This window comes from Polypterus senegalus, chromosome 4 (genome assembly GCF_016835505.1).
Source record: "Polypterus senegalus isolate Bchr_013 chromosome 4, ASM1683550v1, whole genome shotgun sequence".
Classification (NCBI taxonomy): Eukaryota; Metazoa; Chordata; class Cladistia; order Polypteriformes; family Polypteridae; genus Polypterus; species Polypterus senegalus.
Window position 1 is genome coordinate 73143412 of NC_053157.1, and position 23543 is coordinate 73166954.

Genomic DNA, 23543 nt, shown 5'->3' on the forward strand with positions numbered 1-23543 from the left:
ATCCACAAGATCAGACCCTATCTGACACACAGCTTCTGGTCCAGGCTTTGGTGTTGTAAAATCTGGAGTACTGCAACTCGCTTCAGGCAGGTGTACCCACATGTGCTATCAAGTCGCTGCAGATTGTCCAGAGTACAGCGGCCCATTTAAATAGCTGAGATGGGCACATATCATTCCTCTCTTCAGGCCACTACTTTGGCTCCCTGCAGGTCTGACATTATGGTCAGCAACACAGGAGCGCCGCAGGGGACTGTACTTTCTCCGGTCCTGTTCAGCCTATATACATCGGACTTGCAATACAACTCAGAGTCCTGAGAGTTGTGGTGAGTGCCCTCTTCTACACGGTGGTGTGCTGGGGAGGCAGCATAAAGAAGAGGGACGCCTCACGCCTGGACAAACTGGTGAGGATGGCAGACTCTATTGTAGGCACAGAGCTGGACAGTTTGACATCCGTGGCAGAGTGACGGGCGCTGAGCAGGTTCTAGTCAATCATGGAGAATTCACTGCATCCACTAAACAGTATCATCTCCGGACAGAGGAGCACCTTTAGCAACAGACTGCTGTCACTGTCCTGCCCCACTGACAGACACACTATGCGACTCTTCAATTCCACCCGGGGGGGTAAACATTAACATTATACAAAGTTATTGTCTGTTATACCTGCATTTTTATCACTCTTTAATTTAATATTGTTTTTTATCAGTATGCTACTGCTGGAGTATGTGAATTTCCCCTTGGGATTAATAAAGTATCTATCTATCTATCTATCTATCTATCTATCTATCTATCTATCTATCTATCTATCTAAAAGCACACATTAAGTTTAGATCCCTGATGCTTGCTTACAGAGTAGTATGGAGACACTGGTGAGGTGCTGTGCTCCTTCTCGCCAACTCAGGTCTGCCAGTGAACAGTGTTTGGTGATGCCACCTCTTCGTGGTATCAAGTCTTAATCCAGACTCCCACTTTGTGGAACAGGCCATCCACCTCGATCTGCACTGCTTACTCCCTCAAAGTATTTAAGAAGCAATTGAAGACCCATCTGTTCTGTTAATATCTGTCTAACTGATAGAAAAAGTCCTTTGCTCTGTGATCCTTTATATTATTGGTTAATTTGTTGTTGAAGTTTAATTGCTTTATTGATTACAATCTATGATTGTAAATTATTAGTTACTAGCAAAATACCCGCGCGTCGCAGCAGAAAAGTAGTGTGTTAAAGCAGTTATGAAAAAGAAAAGGAAACATTTTAAAAATAACGTAACATGATTGTCAATGTAATTGTTTTGTGAGTGTTATGAGTGTTGCTGTCATCAAGGATTTGATTATCATTATTTCTTTGAATCAGGTTCGTATTTAGAGGATGTGTTGTGTTCAAGTTACATTCTGTGTTTCATTCAAGTGTTCACTACCCAAAGTTTCATTCAAGTGTTCACTACCCAAATCGGTACTCGTGAATCTAAGATGTTTAACAGGCATTCCCGGTATTAAGTTGTGGATTTGCCTGCGAATATTTAGTGGCAGCGTGTCTATGAACTTAATTTAAACTTAAGCTTTACACCTTGCTTTTCTATTGATATGCATACAAAGGCTTGTTCAGCGTCAGAGGGTTGTTCCTTTCTTACTGCATCAATAAACAGCTCGTCTTCCTCTTTATCTGAGACATCACACACTGCATGCACGGGTTTACCTTTCCCAGTCCTGCCAACTTTAGCGGTGGTTCAATTTACCACATTTTTTACACTGTCTTCCTTTAGCTGGACATTGACTTTTTCCACCATGTGCTTTATTTCCGCAGTAGCTCCACCTATGAATATGCTTGTATGCGTCACTCGCTTCATATTCTTTTGCTGCCTTCTCAATTGTGTAATGCGTTTTTTGTTCAGCGCTCTTTGGAGCTCTTGCTTGTTGTCTGCGTACTGCGTTCACAGTCAGTTCACGTGAGCCGCTTGGAGTACATGCATCAAAGGTTCTCAGCTGTGTTTGTGCTATCTTGTGCGATCTTGCGATATCCACGGCTTTATTTAATGTTAGCTCAGACCTTGCGCTTAAAAGTTTCTCTCGCACTTTCGCTGAGTTTGTGCCAAATACTATTCTATCCCTGACCATCTCATCTTCGTTTGCATAAGCACAGTCCTTCACCAGCAATTTTAACTCTGTTACAAAGTGATCAAAAGTCTTGTTTATACCCTGTGTCTTCTCATTAAACTTGTATCTCGCGAATATCATATTCCTCTTAGGCATGACAAACACCTCAAAACGGTCATAATAAGTTTTCAGTACCTTGGCTATCTCCTAGGTGTGAGTCCATGTGTTAAAAATGTCTCTTCCTTTTTCCCCAGTACACAGGAGCAGGTAGCTGCATTTCTCACTCTTGTCTTTACCTTTTAGCAGGCCAGAAAACATCAGCTCCACATGCTGTCGGAACTTCTTCCATTCTCCTGGCCGGTTAAGAGAATCTCAGTCAATTCGTGGCGAGGGAACTCCAACAAAATCCATGACTGTCCTCTATTCTGACACCATGTCTTGTTTTCACAAATTGTGAAAAATTAAATGATGACGAGACTTTCTTTTAAAGTATGCAGGGGAACTTTATTTATTACAGCTCTTACATTCACGGCATCCATGCTCTAAGTTAATTTCCATAATAGTAACCTTGAGGTCCTTTTTTCTGGTGCCTTCCTGATGACATAGGTGCCTAAACCATGTCTGATAATAATACATTTCAATGACATATAAATATTACAGTGATCACCTCGATAGACATCTCACCATCCAAATCACTACTCGTTAATCTAAGATGTTTAAGAGACATTCCTGGTATTAACTTTTTGATTTGCCTGAGAATATTTAGCGGCAGCGTGTGTATGAACTTGTGGAATTGCCTGCGAGTATTTAGCGACAGCGTCTCTATGAACATGTGGATTAACCCACGAGTATTTATTTTCAGTGTTGTTTGCCAGTGTGTCTGTTATGCTCTTTTAAGCGTTTAAATCTTTATAAGGCAGGCTGCCAACTACGTGGGAGGCGTGGGGATGTAGGATGCAGGACGCAACACGCAACCCCCAACCCCACCTCACACGGCGACGAAGCTGCAGGCTATGGACGTATGTATATACGTAAGTAGGATTCAGTTATGATCGTTACACGTAGAATTTCGAAATGAAACCTGCTTAGCTTTTGTAAGTAACCTGTAAGGAATGAACCTGCCAAATTTCAGCCTTCTACCTACACTGGAAGTTGGACAATTAGTGATGAGTGAGTCAGTCAGTGAGGGCATTGCCTTTTATTACTATAGATCACATCTTTTCACTGGCCTTAACCTAATGTTACTCAATTATGTTTACCTCTTTTGTAAGTCATTTTGGATAAAAGCATCTGCCAAGCAAATAAATGTAAATGTATATTTGATTAAATAATTAGCTATTGTCACACATTTGCGCATGGGAGCCAGCTACAGCGACCAAAAGAAGGGAATTCCACACCAAGCTGGGGGGGTGACAGGGTGCACTAAACCTTCTTATTTTGTCCCCACAGACCAGACATGGAAAATTCTGCCTGAGTCTGAAGACATCACTACCAGTTCCACTCTGAGGATATCACTTCCGGCCCCAAGGATGACACCACTTCCAGTCCTGGCCCCGAGGACAACGTCACTTCCTCTGATATCCCTATAAAACCCGACTTCCTCCGTCCGTTGATCAGTTCTGTTTGGACTCAACTCTGTACTATTGTACTGAAACCTTTTTGCAGTTGCCTTTTTGCAGCCAAGATAAAGTACACGGGTGGCTGTCCCAAGCCTTTTTCATGTGTCAAGGCTATTCATTTCACACTGCACAACTGTAACTATAGTACTGTATTTTTATAGTATGCCATAAAAGTGAAATTGTTATCAACAGGTGAATGAAATATATGACATGCTTATTGGCTATATATAATATTTTGTTTGTATATTTCATTATTGTTATCAATAACCAGATATCGTTGAAAAATCACATTAGCTGTCATTAGATAATGTTATTTGTTGTGTGTAAGAACACTGCAGTTGTGTTTGCTTGACGATCTTGGCATATTTAGGGTTTGAATGATAAAAAAAAACAGAACTGATGATGAGCATGAGGTTGCCACAGGGCACCAGACAGGTAAAGGGCACTGTCTAAATTAAAGAAACAGAGAGTTACAACCTGGCAGGGAGTAGGCAATGCCTCTGAAAGATGGAGGAGGCAGAAGGTCTAACAATTGTCAGTGTCATCTAACCTTTCAACAAAAGTGAGAAAGAGGCCACACTCTTAGCTCCTCACTTCCCTTCCTTTAGGTTCATCCAGAATTCAGATGGTGGACGGGTGCAGGAGACTTAAACAGGGTGTCTCAGATAAAGGTGATGCACAAACATTGGCATTTTTATTTGAGTGACAGCCACTATCTATAGCTTTGTTCAATTTAGTGATTTTCTACTAACATTTAGTGTCCTTTGACTGTTGTGAACGCTGGCCCCAGCACAGACAGACGGACGACATATTTTGCTCCCCACACATCGTTTATTTACAAATTTACACAATATACAAAGTCACGTGCACTCACGAAACCCCAGTGCCTTCAGCACCGAATCCCCCAAAAGTCCAGGGCCCACAGTCACTGTGCCTTTCCACTGGCCGCCTCCTGTCCTCTCTCCAGCTCCGTCTACTTCCTCCCAACTTCCACCAAATGACTGGAGGGAGGCGGCCCCTTAAATAATGCCCCGGATGAGCCCCAGGTGTTACCGGCCTCTTCTCTTTAGCCACGCCCCAGCGTGGCGGAAGTGTCGGCTGCTTTCCTGGCGGCTCTCCGGGCGCCTAAAGTCTTCCCCGGCACTTCCTGGTGTGGCGGAAGTGCCGGGCTCCCGGGATAATTAGGCACTGGGGCGCCGCCTGGCGGTGGCCACGGGTCCCTACAGGGCTGGGCTTCCAAGCCCTGTACCCGAGGCCCCCTGCCTAACCAGGACGGACGCCCCCACTCAGTCTGGAGGAGGCACACGCCCTCCTCCGGTCTTCAAGCGTCGGCGGGCTCCATCCCCGGCCAAAGACCACACAGGGTAAACCGGCATCGGGGCGCCGCCCGGCGGTGTCCACGGGTCCCTACAGGGCTGGGCTTCCAAGCCCTGTACCCGTGGTCCCCTACACAACCAAGACGGACGCCCCCTCGCGGTCTGGAGGAGGCACAAGCCCTCCTCTCCTCCTCCTGGGCGTCCCGGCCGGGCTCCAGCCCCGGCCGGGGACCACACTGTTTTTAGCTGTTGACTATTTGAGCCTGATTACCATTTTTGTTCTTATATGGATTTTTTGGTTTTAATGTTTTGCTTGCATCTGCGTACCATTTTGAATCTATCCTTTTGGAAATGTATTGCTTTTCTTTGCATGATCACTTGGTGTGTGAAGGCAGCAATGCTTTGCAGAATGGTGGTCTGTGCTATGGTCTTTGATCCTGCTCATCCCTTTTAGGTAGAGAACAGGAAACATAGACACAGAGCACAGAGACATGACTGTCATTTGCTGGGTTAGCAGAAAGTTAGAGAACAGAACATGGTCCCAAGTCAACAGAAGTTAGACCATACTGCTCTATTAAAAGTTAATGACTGACAGTAGACAAAAAGTGCCCCTCTGGCCCAGAAAATGGAAGGACACAGTGCACTTGTAAGTAAAATAGCGCAACTCCACCTACCATATCTCTGTCGAAAACCAGGCACTGCTCATCACCTGCCTAATCCCAATTCCTAGGGGAAGCATGGTGGTGGCAACATCATGCTATGGTGTTCCTTTTAAGGGAAGGGGAGACTGGTCAGAATTGAGGGAAGGATGAATGCAGCCAAATATAAAGAGGTCCTTGAGGAAAACCTGTACATGACCCCAGACTGGGGTGACGGTTCACCTTTCAGCATGGCAATGACCCAACGCATACTACCAAGAAAACACTGGAGTGGCTCTGGGAATGGTCCTTGAATGGCCCAGTCAAAGCTGTAATTACTTCCAAAGGGGCTTCTAGTACAGAATTAAGATTCTGAATACTTACATGAATGAGAGATTTCAGTTTTTGATTTCTAATAAATTTTCAAACCTTTCTGAAAAGTGCACCAAAAGTTTAGGGACTGAATACTTTCTGAATCCACTGTCATATTTCTGGTTCTTTACGGCGAAGTGGTGGCTCTGAGGCTAGGGATCTGCACTAGCAATCGGAAAGGTTGTCGGTTCAAATCCCATAAAATGCTCTGCTCTGTTGGGCCCTTGAGCAATGGTCCTTACCCTGCAATTGCTCCGTCCTGGGTATGACATTAATCAGCATCCAGCCCTGCATGTAGGCCCTCCAACCTGCAGGGAAAAACTTGGGGGTTGTTGGCAGAATTGGCATTCCAGCCACCATAAAAAAAACCTCACACTGTTTCACTCCATCTGAACTAGTGTTGTGCTGAGGTACCACCCGTTGCATGGCTGCACTCGGGTCCTAATTTGGATCCTGAGTTGGTTTGTCGTGTGGTGGGTGCGGCAATGCTCTGTATCAGTGTGTGCTCCTAACCTCTATGGTTCTTTAAGTCTGTTTTGTCCATTTAAAAAATTAGGGGGCTTTGCCCCCTGCAAGCTTTGCTTGCCAACCCCCCTGCCTGCGCTACGCGCCAGCAACTTCACATCTCTGCCACTCACAAACAATAAAACTTTTAACTCTCGCAGCTACACCTCTTCATTGGGAATAAACACTACTTTTCCGTAATGGCAACACGAATTAGACGATCTACAAGTATCAGACTTAAAGTTTAAAGCCACACAACATCTGCATGCTTCTGTCATATCACCTATGTCCATATATTTAATTTCTTTTCGCTTTTACCTTTTTGTCAATATCGCATTGAATTTTGATTCCGTGTTTGGAATTACATCGTGACAATGCAACGTATCACTGCCCGTGAGTGAATATTGTTTCTTTCTCTCTACACAAACTGTGTCTGACAATAACATTCACACAAATGTGTGTGGTTGTAAATGATTTAGATCTGGACAGGGCTTTTCCAAATCTCTTTGCATAAAGTCTTGTCTCACAGGGCTTGAAATTTTCTCTTTCACCAAACAACCAATCTTTTAATTTTTGCAGATACACCTCTTCATTGGGAAGAAACACTACTTTTTTTAACCCATGATGGCAACATGAATTAGACAATCTACAAGTCTCCGACTTAAAGTTTAAATCTGAACAATATATTCAATCTCTTTTCACTGTTCTGTTATTTCACCGAGTAATAATTTCCATTTGTTTGCGCTAATGCAATCTTTTCTATCACTTTTTTTGAGGCTTTCGAATTTTCGTACTTCCATTATCTGTAACCTGTTCTGCATGTGTATCGCACCAACGTTTTTAAATTCTTTACGACGTTCTACTTTGTCATCCACTCTTTGTTTTTTATTTCTGGCATCTGGCGTGGTTAAATCTCTTGGCACAAAGTCACGTCTCATGGGACATGAAAGTGTCTCTCTTCCAAAAGATCACATCTTGTTGCAGGATAAAAAGTCTTGTCTCCCAAGATTTTTTTTATTATAATAGAGAGATAACATCAGTAAAAAACAGAAAACATCCCACATTTAAAAATTTGAAAAAAACATGCGATAAATATACGAATATATCCTGACTCATCAATCCTTCTACACCAACACATGGTAACAGGGAGCTGGAGCCAATCCTTTCACCATTGTGCACAAGAAAGGAATCAGTCATGGAAGGACCACCAAGCCACCCTCAAAGTACATTCACTCACAGTGGACCAATTTACATTTTGGCAAATTAAAATTAACTTGTGTGAGGAATACAAGTCCCCATGCAGTCACAAAGACATCAATAACCATACAACATGTTGCTAGACAATCTGATGGCAAAAGTAATTAAATAAGAATTCTAATTAGACAAGTGCAGTGACTCATTTAAAAGGATATCTGAGGCAAAATTAGAATGGCAGAAAGCCCAGTGAGAAAGTTCAGAAGAAAAAAAAACAAATGATAAAAAAGAAAATGAATGGAACTGAAACAGACCCATCAAGCAAAGAGCCCAGGAAGAAACAGCTGTTACAGGAGCAAATAAAACTCTTAACTGTGCCTTTGAGTGGGACACTGGTGATAATAACAAAAGAGCAATAAGAGATAATCAACCGGGAAACGTGAATGTTACACTAAGGCATCCATGAAGCCTGACATACACTCATCTAAAGGATTATTAGGAACACCATACTAATACGGTGTTTGACCCCCTTTCGCCTTCAGAACTGCCTTAATTCTACGTGGCATTGATTCAACAAGGTGCTGAAAGCATTCTTTAGAAATGTTGGCCCATATTGATAGGATAGCATCTTGCAGTTGATGGAGATTTGTGGGATGCACATCCAGGGCACGAAGCTCCCGTTCCACCACATCCCAAAGATGCTCTATTGGGTTGAGATCTGGTGACTGTGGGGGCCATTTTAGCACAGTGAACTCATTGTCATGTTCAAGAAACCAATTTGAAATGATTCGAGCTTTGTGACATGGTGCATTATCCTGCTGGAAGTAGCCATCAAAGGATGGGTCATGAAGGGATGGACATGGTCAGAAACAATGCTCAGGTAGCCCGTGGCATTTAAACGATGCCCAATTGGCACTAAGGGGCCTAAAGTGTGCCAAGAAGACATCCGTCACACCATTACACCACCACCACCAGCCTGCACAGTGGTAACAAGGCATGATGGATCCATGTTCTCATTCTGTTTACGCCAAATTCTGACTCTACCATTTGAATGTCTCAATAGAAATCGAGACTCATCAGGCCAGGCAACATTTTTCCAGTCTTCAACTGTCCAATTTTGGTGAGCTCGTGCAAATTGTAGCCTCTTTTTCCTATTTGTAGTGGAGATGAATGGTACCCGGTGGGGTCTTCTGCTGTTGTAGCCTATCCGCCTCAAGGTTGTGCGTGTTGTGGCTTCACAAATGCTTTGCTGCATACCTCGGTTGTAACGAGTGGTTATTTCAGTCAAAGTTGCTCTTCTATCAGCTTGAATCAGTCGGCCCATTCTCCTCTGACCTCTAGCATCAACAAGGCATTTTCGCCCACAGGACTGCCGCATACTGGACGTTTTCCCTTTTTACACCATTCTTTGTAAACCCTAGAAATGGTTGTGCGTGAAAATCCCAGTAACTGAGCAGATTGTGAAATACTCAGACCGGCCCGTCTGGCACCAACAACCATGCCACGCTCAAAATTGCTTAAATCACCTTTCTTTCCCATTCTGACATTCAGTTTGGAGTTCAGGAGATTGTCTTGACCAGGACCACACCCCTAAATGCATTGAATCAACTGCCATGTGATTGGTTGATTAGATAACTGCATTAATGAGAAATTGAACAGGTGTTCCTAATAATCCTTTAGGTGAGTGTATGTATACCTGTTAAATAACAATGACAAGGGACATAGCCAAGAAAATTTAAAGAGATGGAAAAAAGAGGGTAAAATTGCCAAATATTACATACAGTATATTTAAGAAGAACTTTTCCAGTTCAGCATCTTGTATTATTTAGTAGGTCATTTATTTCAAAAAGACAATTATGAGTAGTAGATGACAGAAGTCATACTTAATTCAATATAATAACTCAGTTCATATTGCACTGTACAAATTATTTTCATTGTTTCTGCAAAATCATTTCCTTTATAATCTGTATGCCACCCAGTACAGTACATGAAGTGTTTCCACAGTAAAAATTAACAACTGATCTAATCATTAGCTTTGCTACTATGAGAAATTAAGGGGTGAACCTTTCCCCAACCTCATCAACCATTTTCAAATTTGGCCATAAAGAGATGACTACATCATCTGACTACATGATTTATTTAATAAATACTCGTCAACACTGGTTGCTGAAATGACTTGTTTTTGTAACAATCATCCCAGATATCTTTAACCAATATTTCTTTTTTTTTTTTATTAAATTCAGAAAACACTGTTAAGACAGGTTTAATAGCTCTGCCTTCACCTATCTGGACTAAATTTACTAAATTTCATCCTGGCTGAACTTAGGTGAATTGCTGTTGTTAAACTGGCACTAGCTTTGTGTGCATTTTACCTTGCATTGATTCTTTACCAATCTAATGTGCTTTATCAATCAAGCAGCATCAGGCCGTATCTCTGCAAAAGAAATAATCTTCTGTATACAAGAATACAAACAAGTAACATAAGTGTGCCGATTTCTGTTATTATTGTGCAGTTGTCTACAAAACAGAGACAGTAATTCACAACTGGGCATCAACATTCATTAATGCCAATGACGGAGCTTGACAATGACTTTGCCTGGTGAATCCACAGGACTGGTTGGCGTAGTTGGCAATGTGAAGTGCACAGCCAGTCTTGTTTTTTTAAAACATCGGAATCTCAGAACTATGGGTTGCTTTTTACTTTTTTGCTATTTTAAAACAATGGATACATACTTAATTACATTTTTGGCTTGAAAAAATTGATATACCGTATATATTCGTGTTAGAGCTTGATTTTACCATATAATTTCCGGTATTTTATAATGTTGGTCGTATTTACGCTATTGGTTCAAGAGATCATGATATACTAACGCCCACCTGAGAGAGTAACCACCGAGCACACTGCCTTTTGTATTATGTATAGATAGATAGATAGATAGATAGATAGATAGATAGATAGATAGATAGATAGATAGATAGATAGATAGATACTTTATTAATCCCAAGGGGAAATTCACATAATCCAGCAGCAGTATACTGATACAAAGAAACAATATTAAATTAAATAGTAATAAAAATGAAAAAAATTAAAATAAAATTAATGTTAGCATTTACTCCCCCAGGTGGAATTGAAGAGTCGCATAGTGCTGGGGAGGAACAATCTCTTTAGTCTGTCACTGAAGCTACTCCTCTGTCTGGAGATGACACTTCTTAACAAGTCTGTCCAGGCGTGAGGCGTCTTTCATCTTTATGCTGCCACCCCAGCACACCACCGCGTAGAAGAGGGCACTCGCCACAACTGTCTGGTAGAACATCTGCAGCATCTTACTGCAGATGTTGAAGGATGCCAACCTTCTCAGAAAGTATAGTCTGCTCTGACCTTTCTTACATAGAGCATCAGTATTGGCAGTTCAGTCCAATTTGTCATCCAGCTGCACTCCCAGATATTTAAAGGTCTGCACCCTCTGCACACAGTCACCTCTGATGATCACAGGGTCCATGAGGGGCCTAGGCCTCCTAAAATCCACCACCAGCTCCTTGGTCTTGTTGGTGTTAAGGTGTAAGTGGATTGAGTCGCACCATTTAACAAAGTCTTTGATTAACTTTCTGTACTCCTCCTCCTGCCCACACCTGATGCAGCCCACAATAGCAGTGTCATCAGCGAACTTTTGCACGTGGCAGGACTCCGAGTCATATTGGAAGTCTGATGTATATAGATTGAACAGGACCGGAGAAAGTACAGTCCCCTGCGGTGCCCCTGTATTGCTGAACACAATGTCAGACCTACAGTTCCCAAGACGCACATATTGAGGTCTGTCTGTAAGAAAGTCCACAATCCATGCCACCAGGTATGAGTCTACTCCCATCTCAGTCAGCTTGTCTCTAAGGAGCAGAGGTTGGATGGTGTTGAAGGCGCTAGAGAAGTCCAAAAACATAATTCTTACAGCACCACTGCCTCTGTCCAGGTGGGAGAGGGATCAGTGTAGCATATAGATGATGGCATCCTCCGCTCCCACCTTCTCCTGGTATGCGAACTGCAGAGGGTCGAGGGCGTGACGGACCTGTGGCCTCAGGTGGTGAAGCAGCAGTGATAATTGTGACCACACGGTAATACCCGAACTATTCCACAGTGAAATTTGCACTGTTTTGTGGTTTTTTTTTTATCGTAACAGCATCCCTTATCTGCGATGGATCGTTCGAACAGAAGAAAATATGGAGCTAGTTTTAAATTAAAAGTCATTGAAGTAGCAAAAGAAATTGTTAACTGTGCTGCTGCTACAAAATTCGATGTGTCTGAGAAACTGATGTGAGATTGGAGGAAGCAAGAGATGTAAAAAAAAAATGTAAGGGTTGCATTTTTGAATGGGCGTATAAGTTGGGGTCTGATTTTATGATCAATTTTTCAGGTTTCAAGACCCGACTTATATGCAAGTATATACGGTATTCAGTAGGTTTTAAAAGGCTTTTCTTTATAACAGGACCTTATTATCCAGGTTGGGATGTTTATTGTGTTCTCTTGAATAGTGAGCTGTTTACATCTCCCCAACTGTTTGTCAAAGTCTGGCTCTCCAGTCCAGATACGTTCTCTGTAACCATCTTTCCTTAAGTAAACTTGTCTACAAGAATGTTTCAATAATTGTTTAACATCTGACGATACTCAAAAAAGAAGCATGTCTTTTTTAAGAAAATATTATCATGTTCAGTTACCAAACATGCATGTTTTACTCAATCACTTTTGCAGTACTTGTTTTTAATCGTTAGTTAAGCCCTCAGAATGAGATCATTAGGACAAATTACACGCAATCCCTCACACTGGCTGGGATTCTGGGAAGTTTCAGAAACAGTGAAACTTGGCTCCCTGGTTGTGTCGCGCTCTTCCCTGTGCCACCTTTTGGGTGTGTCCACTTAACTGTAACTCGCAGTTTTCATCTTTGATTGAGCCTCAGGTTACTTCAGTGATGCATGGAATTACGTGAGACACATAAGGAAACACAAGTACACCCAAAAGTCACAAAGCAACTAATGGGTTCAGTTGAAAAAAGCAACAGTGGCTTCAAGAGTGTGCAACATAATGAGAAGTGTCAGAAAAACCAGTAAGTCAAAAGTAAAAGGCAACAAGAAAAGCTAGTTTGGTTTTTATATTTTTTTTACTGTTTAAACACAAGGCAGCACAGTGGCGCAGTGGGTAGACCTGGGTTCGCTTCCCGGATCTTCTCCCCGTGTCAGCGTGGGTTTCCTCCCACAGTCCAAAGACATGCAGGTTAGGTGCATTGGTGATCCTAAATTGTCATTTGTGTGTGTGTGTGTGCCCTGCGGTGGGCTGGCGCTCTGCCTGGGGTTTGTTTCCTGTGTTGGCTGGGATTGGCTCCAGCAGACCCCCGTGACCCTGTAGTTATAATATAGCGGGTTGGATAATGTATGGAGTCTTCTATATTTGAATTACCTTATTATTTCTTAGTATTGCTGGAGGTTTGAAATAGTTTGGAGAGTTTTAAAAAAACAAACTCTTACACACAGATATACCATCTCTGAATTAAAAATATATAAGTGGTCTTAGAAAATGGTGTGGTGTCATATGGTTTAAGTTCTATATAGAGATTTATTCTTTATTGAAACCTGTGAATCTTGATTTGCAGTTGTCTTCCTCTAAGTTTACAATTGATTGTTTTTGCTTTATTCCATGACCAAGTATACTATATTATAAATGTGATCTTTCTCTAGATTTTGTCACCAAAGGTTATAGGTAAATATTAACTAGTTCTTTCTTTTCATAGTTATGGCAAAACTGATATGGCTCTCAATTATGGATCAAACCATTAATTAGCCAATATTTAATGTATCATTATTTTGAAAAGTCATAATATGGTCAAAAATAATAAAAAAAAAGAATTGCAGCAAACCATGGATGTTTGCAACCATACAGTATTTATGATCAAGCAGTTCTCTACGTCTGTGGTGGGCTGGTGCCCTGCTCAGGATTTGTTCCTGCCTTGCGCACTGTGCTGGCTGGGATTGGCTCCAGCAGACCCCCGTGACCCTGTAGTTAGGATATAATAGATAATGGATGGATGGATGTTTAACTACACCACCTCCTTCTGCTGCATGAACGTTAAGAGGCTCAATGCGAGTACATGGGTCTTAAGAATTGCTTGCCTCCTGTAAAGGAAGCAATAAATAGGAAATAAGTGGTGTATTGCAAATCTGAAGCATCTGATTCTTCTTATATTTATTTAGCATTTCCTTTACTGCTAAATGGGGTTGAAAATCAATAGGGTTTTCATAGTGGATTGAAAATTGTTTTCTATAGAGCACTACTTACACTACAGTAAATTGAATTTAGACAGAAAAAAAACAGCAAGGGAAAATTGATCTTTTCAATCAAAATCCTGATTCACCTGAATAGAGCACAGAACAAATTTAAACAATTGATGTGGTTTTATTACAGGATCAAGTGGCTAGAGAGCCTACCTTTAATAGTAATAATAATTCACATTTATATATTGCTTTTCTCACTACTCAAAGCGCTTTTCATAGTGAGTGGGGAGCCACCGCTAATTTGAAGCATCCACCAGGATGATGCGACAGCAGCCATTTTGCACCAGCATGCCCACCACACATTAGCTGTTAGGTGGTGAAGTGGTGAGAGATAGTTAGTCAGTTAGAGACAGAGGATGACGAGGACCTCAGAATGACTAGGCTGTGGTGGGCAATTTACATGACATTGGGATACACCCTGCTTTTAACAAAGGATGCCCAGGGATATTTTAAGACCACAGAGAGTCAGGGCTTCGATTTTATGTCTCATCCGAAGGACAGTGCCATTTTTACAACACAGTGTCCCCATCACAGCACTGGGCCATTAGGGTAAGTGCCCCTTGTAAATGTAAAGGAAATCATAATTAAATCTGTATGACTTTTCAAATGTTTAGCTTTGTTTCATGTATTTTGCACACTTCAGATTGTATCTTGGTTGTTTGGTTGTTTTCCAATAAAGAATGGAAATTCTGAATGCACAATAAATCTGAAGATCTGGCCCTTCTTGCAGTGAAGGCTACATTCCATATCACAGAATCAATAGACAGTGGAAGATAAGGGTGGGGTGTGGTGTGATGGGGGACCAAGAAAACAATCATGCCTCACTGAAAAATATTACGAATTGTGCACTTTGAGAATTTTTATTCCTCTCTTAAAATGTTGTTAAGAACAATGTATAGGGTGGTCCAGATCTAATTATGCAATTTTCATTACACTATAACTTATTAACTTTATTACATAGAAAATCACCTGAAAAATCCCAGACCATCGAGAAGTGTGCAGACTGACGACATGAAGAATCGCCTTCGCATCGAACTGGAATCGTCACCACATAAATCAAAGTCATCCAGACGATCTGGATCTGCATAATTAGATCTGGACCACCCTGTATAGTGCTACTTGGGAATTTGGCCTGCAAACCTTCTTGTGTGGGTTCTTCACAGTTATGTGTTTCTTGAATATAATGATTTATTATTCACGGTGCCGCCATATTATTTTATGTATCAGTCGGGCAGTGATTATTATTCCCGTTACTGGCACTTGCCATGGAACTTACATAGCACAACACTGCACTTTCCATCATCATCATCACAACTCTTTAAATCTGCTGCAAAGGTTCCTGTCTCAATCTTGATAACATTTTCTGTGATATGAATAAAACAATAACAAACAAAACATGTGTGCTTTCTCTACTTTCTGGTTTTTGATTCTAACATTTCTCTTTCTGACTTTGATTCCTGGTTTACAATTACATTTTTATGGTTTCAACTTGTTTTTCATTTGATAAATGTTTCATCTCCTGGTACTGCTCTTAACTTTGGGCAGAATAAAAAACAGCCGTGTGTACTTTGTATGAGGGGAAGTCAAGCAAATGTTAGAAAATGGGATTTATTAGATAATGGAATGAACCTTAACAAAACTAATAATGCCATTTCTCACCCTTCTCAATGCGCTTGCGCCACCTGCCTGGAAGTGCCTGGATTCCAGCAGAATTAGGCGAGGTTTATACTTCACCCGATGCGACGCATGCTCCAGCAGACATGACTATGCAAGCGTTGTACTGTTCATACTTGCATGAATCCTTTATGTAAATCTGGAATTTTCCACGATTCCACAAGATATCATCACAGTGAGATCAGTTTCGGCTTCTCTGTGTTATGAATTCCCTGAAACACCCATTAAATTCCGAGGTCACCTTGCCACAATATCTCTGAAAAGAATGTTTAATGATTAAATCCATCAATCCAGGATGCACCCATTCCTGCAAGAGAGACAGAAACAAAATCCCTGGATGGGGCATCAGCTCATCGCAAGATGAACACAAGCAGACACATACATTAGTGTCATTATAGAGTCACCAAATCAATAAACCTTCATGTCTTTGGAAGGAGACCGGAGCACACTGTGGAAACCTTCAAGGAAAACATGCAAACTACAGGCAGGGAACACAAGGGACGTGACTCCCTGCAAGGCAGCAGCACTACCGCCACAACATGTGTAATTATTATTGGTATTCATTATTTAAATGAAGTTAATGACTTATCTGTAAAATGTAACATACGTACTTTAATGCATTTCATCATGAAAGCGATAATAAATATAAATCTAAGGATTCTAAATGTGCAGAGAGCTGGAATATCATAAATGTAATGTGGTCTGTGTGGCGATTGTCGCTGTCAGGTCAGGAGGAAGCCCCAGAAGTACATAGCGATTAACAACTGGGTCGGCTTTAAAATGACGTTTATGACAGTCTACTTTAATGATCAAGTAAACTACGAGGTTAAAGTAGCAAGTCACAGTAACTTGTACTTGTGAATTTAGTACCCCTCGGCTTGTAATGTTCGACAATAACTAAGGTGCACAAGTGGTTGCGAGGACAAGACAAAACCTTTTATTCAGCTGGAATCCAGGCATTTCCAGGCAGGTGGCGCAAGTGCATTGAGAAGGGTGGAGACTACATTGAGAAATGACATTATCCATTTTGTTAAAGTCCGTTCCATTTTCTAATAAATCCCATTTTCTAACTTTAGCTTGACTCCCCCTTGTATTAATAATAATAATAATACATTTTATTTATATAGCCCTTCCCATACTCATTATTGTTCATGCAATTTAAAATATAACCTTTATGGGGCTTCAAGAATTTTATTGGAGGGTTGCAATGAGAGAGCCAACACTATGCAAAAAATACATAACTTGAAAACAAGCTGTGTGGATATTCATTAAATTTTGCATGTATATTACAGATAACCTAACTTAATAAACAAAGATCTTGGAATTTTAAGTTTCATCATGAATAGGGGTCCAATAGGAGGAACAACACAATAACTAGTAGTCTTGCTTAACTTACATGCCCTATCTAGCATTCAATTATTCAGCAAGCCATCAAGTTTATTACCATAGGATTAAACAGCTTTTCATAAAACCACGATAAACCAGGAAATACAAAGAAGTAGTGCTCTTGATTCCACCATCCAAGGAAGGAGTTACTGCAATTCTGTAATCCAGTCCTAAACAAAAGAACAAATTCTTGACAAAGGAGAGCTGCGAAATTTATAGAGAGTTAGCAAGGCATGGATGGGACATTGACATTTCAGGTGACAATGAATGTCTTTGGGATGTGGAAAGAAATCCAGTGTACCCAGAAGAGAGAATGCTCTGAGCCATAAAGAGAACATACATCCTCCACACAGATGTGCGACTGGAGCCCATGACACTGGAAATGTGCGGTCATAGCACTAACTACTGTGGAACTCTATTTATGTTATTAGCTTATTTACTACATATTTAGAAACATCTGTTCACAAAAAGTGCTGTACATACCTACTGCAATTTCAATTGCTTCACAAATGAGCTTTAGAGTGACTTGAGGCTATGCATACAAGAACGGATTCTTTAAATGAATTACTGTAAAAACGTGTCTCTGAAATGAATCAGAGACATGTGTATAACATTACTGACAACCTCTTATAACATTTGTGGCTATAAAATATGATATGTGACAGGCCAATTGTAAATGTTACTGCCATAACCTGCAGCCAGTCTACACTAATGAATGAAGAAGAAAGAGCTTAATTATGTTTTTTTGCAGGATTTTAAATACTCTCTCTCTCTGACACAGGTTTCCTGTGACTAAAATGCCAAGCTTAAATAATGCATGAGTAAAAGCTTTGAATTCCCCTGTAATGTCATACTTTTATTACTACTAACTGCTGAATACTTTATTGTTTCAATAAAGGATGTCCATTAAGCAAAAATGTTTATTGTCATTTTAATGGGTTAATACTATTAATCAAAATGCGATCATAGCACATGATATTTACAGGTCAGAGCGTCTGCCCGGCGTAGGATGCAGTATTAGTCAGTACATGTGACCTGTAAAGACATCCTTAGCTTTGGGGGTTTGTAGCCCTTTACATATTTTTTGAAGAGAGAGAGAGGTTAGGAGCATGTGCTGATACAGCGCACTACCGCACTCACCACATGACAAACCAACTCAGGATCCCAGATTAGGACCCGAGTGAAGCCATGCAACGGGTGACACCTCGGCGCCATACTAGTTCAGATGGAATGGAACAGCATGAGGTTTTTTTTTTTATAATGTCGACAAATGTGCCCCACATGTCCAAGAAAAACTAACTATAGAAAATGGATCACTTGTTGAGGCTTATGGGTGTATTGAATAAGTTACATAATAGAGAGAGTCATGTACAGTACTGGATATTGTAAGTGCACCTGTACTAAATAACATGGTGGCAAGCTTTGCTGTCTCATTGAAGGTTCACAAGAACAGAAAGGTCTCCAAAAATCTTTAAATGGAATAAATTTGGAACAACCCAGACTCTTCCTAAAGCCGACCACTTGACCAAACTGAGTAGTCTGGGCAGAAGGGCCTTAGTAAGAGAGGTGACAAAGAACCTGATGGTTACACTGAGAAGGACAACTACCACTGCAAGTCTCTACTAATCTGGGGTTTATGACAGTGTGGACAAGTTTGACAGTGTGGACAGTTTGCAAAAAGTCACATAAAGGACTCTTAGACTATAAGAGACAAGATTCTCTGGAGTGATGAAAAGAAAGATTGAATTACTTGGCATCAGTTCCAAGCATCATTTCTGGAGAAACCCAGGCACCGCTCATGTCTTGAGCAGTACTATTTCAGCAGGAGAGTACGGTGGCAACAGTATGATGCTGTGGGGTTGTTTTTCAGCAGCAAGCACTGGGAAACTATTCAAGTTTTAAGGATGAGGGAAAGCAGAATGGAGCAAATTCAGGTAATATGAATGGAAACCTTCTCCAGAGCATTTGGGACCTCAGACTTGGCAGAAGTTTCACTTTCCAACAGGTCAATGACTCTAAGCACAAAGCAAAGACAACACAGAAGTGGCTTAGGGTCAGGTTTGGGAATGACCTTAAGTGGCCCACCCACAGAGCCCGGACTTCAACCTAATCAGATATCTCCAGAGAGACCTGAAAATAGCTGTCCACTGATAAGGTCTCAATATCAACCTGACAGAGCTTTAGAGGTTCAACAGAGGAGAATGGCAGAAAAATTCCAAAATTCAGGTGTGCGAAGCTTGGTGCATCTTACTAAACATACTTTTGCCAATAGGATATGTCATTTCTTTATTTTTAATAAAGTAGCAAAGATTTCTAAAATTCTATTTTTACTTTGTCATTCTGGGGTATTGAGTGCTGCTTGATGAGGGAAATCTTTAATTGAAATGATTTCAATGTAAGGTTGCAACAGAGCAAGATGTGACGTGTGAGTTGGTGTCTTGCACCCCATAGATGACGCTGAGTCTCTGTACTTTGGCAAAACTAGCTTTATTCCACTCGAAACGGGAACAGCAAGGTTATTTATTGTAGCGGGATCTACCATTTTACTAAACACAGACACAGCAAACAGGCAGGGCCGGTTAGTTATGATGTTCCTTGCATCTCCCATCAGGCGACCAGCGCTTTGCGCATGGCAGCGGTCAGCTTGTAATTATTTCTGTGGCCACAGTGATGAATAAGTGACCTTGAACAGACGCAGCAGTCGCACTTCTGCATTTCGTCCCGTTGGGGAGAGTCTCAAAAGAGTTGTGAAAAATGTAAAAGGGTGTCAGAACACTTTCTGAAGGCACTGTAGATTATTTATTGTGGCCACCAGGTGTCACCAGAGAGTCCCAAACCCAAGACACAGTAAAACACCAGAAGTTGCATGAATAAAATAACAGGTATTTATTTATACCAAGCACCTTTCCAATAATCACCTCTCCAAAATAAGCCACAATATTACAAAACAAATGAATTTTCTTCTTCTCCATCTCCTGCTGAGTGTTGCTCACTGCCTCAATGATATGCCAGACCCAGGAGTGCTCCCAGTGCCACATCATATCCTCCACTTCTGGGGCATAAGAAAAACTGGGAGGTCACTCCTTGATCCCCAGGGACCTTGACTGGGCTGCACTTCCAAACTCCATCTCCCAAGCACCCCTGCAGGTGTATTGACTGGGTTTCCATATGAGGAAACTGTCACCTGGCGTATGGGGGATGGTACCACTCCAGATCCTCAGCTTTTCTCAGTCCGTCTGCTATAGTATACTGACCGGTTACAAATTTATTTCCTTGGCCCTCTGGCCAGTTTGCTTGCATTATCATCCGGGTGATGGGATATCCTCTGATCCGGATGGGATACTCGTTCTCCTCCTAAACTATATTTCAGTCCATCATGGGTGTGTTCACAATATACTTACTAAAATAAACACAACATCAGTGTTTACTTCATAAATTAATGTTCAGCTTCCAGTAGCATTTTAGAATGGTCCACACAAATAATAATCTATTTAAGCAAGATCACACCAGAAGGGTAGCTGCTTGAAGATTAAAAATATAGCTGGATTTTTTCAAGAGTGTGAATTGCATTATGGGAGCAGGAGCTGTTCTTGTTAATAACAGAAGACCTTGTGATGTTTGTGCTATGTGTTTTCATTATTGCTGGTTTGCACAGCTCAAATATGACATATTATAATGCAGTCATTCTGAGAAATCTGGAGGAAACTCATTTTATGATTACAAGATAGCAAAAGCATCTTAAGCACAGTAGACCAGCCGTCAACATTACAGCTTCACAGTTCCAGGAGCCTGGATGACATTAGCATGCTTTCCTTGTGTTTGAATGTGTTTTTTTCTGGTATCCCTGAGTGAATGTGTGTGCATGCATGAGTTGGTTTTATAGCGGACTGGTGATTTTTGTTTTTGCAGTTGATTACTTCCTTAACTCAGCCACAGGGGATGCACAAACCAGTGTGTTTCTTCATGCCAGTCCCAAGCCCGGATGAATAGGGAAGGTTATGTCCGGAAGGGCATCCGGGTTAACAACGACTGCCACCAGTGCTGTTAGCCAACAGGGTGCTGGGGGAAATTGGGCTACTGTTGGCCGAAGAAGGAGAAGAAGAAGGGGGTGTGCCCGGGGACATGTGCAGATGCTGGGTATATCAGGAAAAGGAGGCTAAGGATTGAGCTGCCAGGCAAGAGGAAAAGAGGAAGGCCTAAGAGAAGGTTTATAGATGTGGTGAGAGGGGACAAGCAGGTGATGGGTGTGAAAGAGCAAGATGCAGAGGACAGGAAGATATGGCAACCCTAATGGGAACAGCCGAAAGAAGAAGCAGAAAACAGCTGATTACTTCCTTGAACCCGGTTTTGCTGGGATGGACTCCAGCTGCCTCTAACCACAGATGATTTAAATTATTAAGAAAATGAATAAATGGATGAGGAGTAAAATTTTAAATGAAAATCAGACTTTTAATACATCAAAGAGTTTCCTTTAAATTTTTAGAAAAATAAATACTATACTTTTCAAAATATTGCTAATAGTAAACATCACATTGTTTTAACTCTTTGAGGGCTGAATATTTTTTTCCAGAAAAACATTGTTTCTGAAAAGCAATGGTTTCACACAGAAATCAACATTAAACGTCTGTTGCTGCATGTTGTGGCTGCCAGTTTGTCAAGAATGTGCGGCAGGCTTGCTTCCAGGTTGTCTTTGCGTGGACGGGGCAGCAGCAGGGGGTCATGGTCACAGTGCATTGCAATCTGGTTTCAACCTCTTACCATTGTTAAGTGGCAGTCTTTCTGGCGAACATTGCCATAGGCGTATCAACTACATGAACCTGTCCAGCACCACGATTAGCTGGGGACCAGTCAGCTGAAGCTGGAACCTCACATTCATTTTCGATCACTTGTATCAAAATTGGTGTCCAGAAAGTCATCGTCCAGTTCAGAGGTAATAGGCAAAACTTCGTCCATGCAATATTTTGCTTTACACATTCGCTTTGATCTCTCACCATTATGTCAGTGCCATTTTTGCCGTTGTTTGCGCCGTGCTACTCACGCGAGTGCAGGGAATCTCGGTCAAACCAATGAAGCTAACTTTCCTTCTAGCAACGAGAGTCCAACTAAAAGATAAGGGTTGGTTTTGTCACAGTTTACAGCTGATTACCATTGTCAACTCCTCCTTTTGACAGAAGTTGACATCAGCCCTGAAAGAGTTAATTCTGATATATCTAAAGTGCACTTTAAGATTGAACATATTTGAAATACTTTCCTAAATATCTCAACATACCATTGTTCCCAGTAAATGTTTATATTTTTTGTTTTATTTATAACTTGCTGTCCCCTAAGTAGTAGTGGAACAGGACAAACTTTAAGAATCAATAAAAACATTTTTTAAAATGCAATCATTTGTATTGAGAAGAATTTATATTGATAGCTTTTGTATTCCGAGGACCTCTTAATATGCAATATTTTTGGGTTTGCGGTCAGGGTCGAGAATGTAGTTGTGATCTCTTTACCAAAACTGTAAAAAGTTGGAAAGGTATCTCTGGCCAAGTGGAAGGTAGGTATGCTCCAACATCAACAGTTGGCACTGTATCTGATCGTGTTCAGCTCTGACGGCAAAGCGTCCCCCGCGTGAGGAGAAAAGCGCGTGGCCGTGATATCTCTGTCAATGAGCAGGTACCCTCTAAAACACACGAAGCTGTGATCTCTCTCTCAAAAATGTCAAATTTTACTCTTCAAGCATTTGTAGATGAAAATGTCTGCTGAACAAACAGCTATCGCTAGCTAAGCAGAGGAAAGGTACTCTCCAATATGTGGCGAGAGGTAGAGTGAGTTGAACGGAGGCTGGTGGAGGCTGGCACCTGGCTTCTTACTCCTGAGGTCCCACCTCCCCTCAGCCCGCATCCTGTCCCTCAGATTCGCACGAATAAATTGGTGCCGCAACCGAACTATGATACTTAGCATGATGAGAGAAGTCGCAAAATCAACCAGAATCCATCCATCAATCCATTATCCAACCCACTATATCCTAACTACAGGGTCATGGGGGTCTGCTGGAGCCAATCCCAGCCAACACAGGGCACAAGGCAGGAAACAAACCCCGGGCAGGGCGCCAGCGCACCGCAGATCAACCAGAATGTTCAAGCAAATTATAGAAGGAAACCCGATCTAAATCCATTAAGTAGTTCTCTCATGAAATAGGATATACAAACAGACAGTGAGACATTGGATTTTATATATATGGAGATTTTTCTTGGTCCCTTTTCCTATATTCATTTGTTCAGACAGCAAATGAAAGTCCCAATTAAAAAAACATGTTGCCCTAATTTTGCTCAATGGCATCATTTTTATGTTAGCAAGTTTGTTGGTCTTTGGACCCTTTCTGTTATGCATTTTCTGTTTTTTTCTATTGTTTTGTGGTTTTTATTTCTAGTTAGTAGACCTTGATGTTGTTT

At 41.3% G+C, this 23543-nt stretch overlaps 1 protein-coding gene across 1 annotated transcript in view; it reads right to left on the reverse strand.

The window, feature by feature from the left end:
* LOC120527454 overlaps window positions 1-23543 on the reverse strand; it is a 203968-nt gene that overhangs the window by 43475 nt on the left and 136950 nt on the right. The window lies entirely within an intron of this gene.